This window comes from Hoplias malabaricus, chromosome 5 (genome assembly GCF_029633855.1).
Source record: "Hoplias malabaricus isolate fHopMal1 chromosome 5, fHopMal1.hap1, whole genome shotgun sequence".
Classification (NCBI taxonomy): Eukaryota; Metazoa; Chordata; class Actinopteri; order Characiformes; family Erythrinidae; genus Hoplias; species Hoplias malabaricus.
Genome location: NC_089804.1, coordinates 34,796,441 through 34,800,162, shown reverse-complemented (window position 1 = coordinate 34,800,162; position 3,722 = coordinate 34,796,441). Strand labels below are relative to the sequence as shown.

The following is a 3,722-nucleotide window of genomic DNA, read 5'->3' as shown; positions in this document are numbered from 1 at the left end:
ATATTTTCCGTCACTACCTCCCCGTGTCGGGAATGGGTAATTTGCGCGCCTGCTGCCTTCCTTGGATGTGGTAGCCTTTTCTCAGGCTCCCTCTCCGGAATCAAACCCAGATTCCCCGTCACCCGTGGTCACCACGGTAGGCCCGTAGCCTACCGTCGAAAATTGATAGGGCAGACACTCGAATGATACGTCGCCGCCCCGGAGGGCTTAACGATCGGCCAAAGGTTATCTAGAGTCACCAAAGCGACCCGACCTGAGCCGGGAGGGTTTTTTGGTTCTGATAAATGCACGTATCCGGGGGACAGGGGCCGGGAGAATATTTCACGCCGACCCCCAGAACCCTTCCAACACTTCGTTTGCATGTATTAGCTCTGGAATTACCACAGTTATACCAAGTAACGTGTGGAACGATCAAAGGAACCATAACTGATTTAATGAGCCATTCGCAATTTCACTGTACCAACCCCCGTGTGTACTTAGACTTGCATGGCTTAATCTTTGAGACAAGCATATGATACTGGCAGGATCAACCAGACCGATCCCCCTGGATCTCAAACCCTGGCTGAGGAAAGAGAGGGGGCGCATGGTGCCAGTGAGAATAATCTCAAGGGACACCAGCAAAGAGGATCAAATGCGACCCCGCTGTGGGGGTCTGCAATCGGCGCCGCAACTTGGAAAACGTATGATTCTTGCCCGGACGGTGCAGGCTAGGGGACGGGTCCTTCCCTCAAACTGATCCCGACTCTAAGGCACCACCGACGCGGATGTTGAACGGACCTACTGTTGGATCGACCGACCGACTAAGTCCCCCTCGGAACAATTCTGGACAAGCGGACGCCTCTTACAGGCATCCACGAGCCATGGAGGCTGGAAGCACAAGGCGGGGAGGATCGTTCTAAGCACGGTATTTCGGCTTAGAAGCCTGCCCCTGGTGCTCCGCGTATACCGTGCCAGCAGCCACGGTAATTCCAGCTCCAATAGCGTATGCTAAGATTGCTGCAGTTAAAAAGCTCGTAGTTGGATATGGGGACGGGTCTCGGATCTCCTGGACAGTCCGGATGGGTAGGAAGCTCCTTCGGGGGTGACCCCCTGTCTCTGGGTGGAGGTTGAGACCCAGTCCCTACCACCGGTGTCCTCTGCTTGCCGGCCGCGGAGAAGCCCTTAGCTGGGTACTTCACTGCGGTGCACAGTGGGTTGGAAGATCCGGAGTGTTTACTTTGAACAAAGCAGAGTGCTCAAAGCAGGCCGACACGTGCCATGTCTGACTGAGCTAGGAATAATGGAATAGGGCCCTCCGCGGGGCGTCGGGGTCTCTCTTTCGGTACGGCTGGTCGTTCCGGAGTGGGGCTCCGGGGCTTTCACGGTCCTATTTCGTGGGTTTTAAGGACCGAGGGCAATGATTAAGAGGGACGGCCGGGGGCATTCATACCACACCGACAGAGGTGAAATTCGTTGACCGGTGTGGGACGGACGAAAGCGAAGGCATTTGCCAAGAATGTTTTCATTAATCAAGAACGAAAGTCGGGGGAGCGAAGACGATCAGGTACCGTCGTAGTTCCGACCGTAAACTATGCCGACCCGCGGTCCGCATAGCAACCATGACCCGCCGGGCAGCGTGAGGGAAACCACGAGTCTTTGGGCTCTGGGGGGAGTATGGTTGCAAAGCTGAAACTTAAAGGAATTGACGGAAGGGAACCACAAGGAGTGGAATTTGCGGCTTAATTTGACTCAACACGGGGAAACTCACCCGACCCGGACACGGTAAGGATTGACAGATTGATGGCTCTTTCTTGATTCTGTGTGTGGTGGTGCATGGCCGTTGGTAGTTCGTGGAGCGATTTGTCTGGTTAAATCCGATAACGGACGAGACCCTGTGCCTTAAAAAGTTACACAGCCCTCCCTGTGTCCCTGTGGGGGCAGGCGGCCCGAGGGGTCAGCGGTCGGTGGCCGAACTTCTTAGAGCGATCCGAGGCGAGGCAAAGCCGTATGAGATTCGGGGCAATAACAGGACTGTGATGCCCTTAGATGCCCGGGGCCGCACGTGAGTTACACTGGCTGGTTCAGCGTGTGCATCCATCCTATGCTGAAAGGCCTGGGCAATCCTATGAACGCCTTCCCCGCTGGGGATAGGGGATTGTAACTTTTCCCCTTGAACGAGGAATTCCAAGTAGTCGCGGGTCACCAGCCCGCGTCGATTAAGTCCCAGCCCTTTGTACACACCGCCCGTCGCTACTACCGATTGGATGGCCTGGTGAGGTCCTCGGACCGTCCCCGAGGTGCTCCTTTACGGGGGGGTTGCCTCGTTGAGGTGGGAAGTTGATCGAACCTGGGCATCTAGAGGGAGTAAAAGTCGTAAAAACCTGCGAAAGGATCATTAATGGTGACCTGAACCAAACCAAACCATTGATCGTTAAAGGCTTTAATTCTGCATGCACGAGTCAAAGGGGCTAATGCAACCCCCAGGGCGTTGGCCGGTGTTCGCCGGCCTTGTTGGGATCTTCCGTAACCCCCAGGGGACGGGAGCGCACCACGGGTGAAACTCTTTCCCTCTCGGGTTAGAGCGGAGCTTAAGAGCGCATGCAGGGATCGGGAGGTGTATATCGGCACCTCCCTGGGCTTCGCGAAAGACGGACCGTATAAATAGTCTGAGACCCGTGTGCGAGTTGAAGGGGCTGATGAGCCCCGGATGCGGAACACAGGTGGGATCTCCACCCAGCCCCACCCTCCGTGGGGACTTGGGAGCACACCACCGGGCCCGCTCATCCCCTCCGGGGGGAGAGCGTGGCTGGAGCGCACACCGGGTACAAACTTTAGACCGGGACTCATATGCAAGCTAAGGCACACTTACCCCGATGGCCGTGCGCGAGTTGACGGGGCCCAGAGAAACCCCCCGGGGGGTGGACCGGCGCAACGCCGGTCTTAGTGGGATCTTTCAGATTTCCCCCTTGCTGGGGACTTGGAAGCGAACCACCGGGCCTCGCTGAAAACAGCGAGGTTAAGAGCGCACGCTAGCCATCTACACCCCCGTGTGTCTTGGTCTCCTAACGCGTAAAAGGGAAGGTTGGGCACCACCGAGGCGATCCATTTGGATGCCAAGCCGGGTTTAATGACCCCCAGACCGGGGTCACCCGACCATAAAATTCCCTTTGTTCATGAATCCCTTCCATCTCATCCAAGGGACGTGAACCTAACCTAAACCCTTAAATTCTGTTGTTCAAAAGGCTTTAACCCAAAGTCCCATTCGTAAGGGCGGGCAAAATGATACAACTCTTAGCGGTGGATCACTTTGCTCGTGCATCAATGAAGAACGCGGTAAACTGCGTTAAATAATGTGAAATGCGGAACACAGATCATCAATATTTCGAACACACATTGCGGCCGCGGGGGTCCATCCCGCGGCCACGCCTGTCTGAGGGTCGCTTTACCCATCGATCTGTCTTCCCAGACTGCGGCTGGAAGTTCGCAGGGTCTCCACCTCGGACGGCCCTTCGTCTTCCTAAACGCAGACTCGGTTCTTAAACCACCGTGTGGTGAGAGCTCCGGACGTAGGGAGAGCCATTAGGTCCGGGTCCCATCCGTCATCATCTCTCCCCGCTGGGCTTCCCGCCGTCGGAGGGTGGGCACAGTAATACGGCGAGCGGCCGGGGGGTTCGCGCCCAGCGCCCCGCAAAACATAAATCTCGTAGCGCGACCTCAGATCAGACGAGACAACCCACTGAACT

The 3,722-nt window shown here is 56.3% G+C and overlaps 1 non-coding gene across 1 annotated transcript; it reads left to right on the top strand.

Annotated features, from left to right (window-relative positions):
- The first annotated feature begins 3,265 nt into the window (after positions 1-3,265).
- LOC136698545 (5.8S ribosomal RNA) lies at positions 3,266-3,419 on the top strand. The gene has a single exon (XR_010803122.1). It is a non-coding gene; the product is annotated as a 5.8S ribosomal RNA (ribosomal RNA).
- Positions 3,420-3,722: the final 303 nt, after the last annotated feature.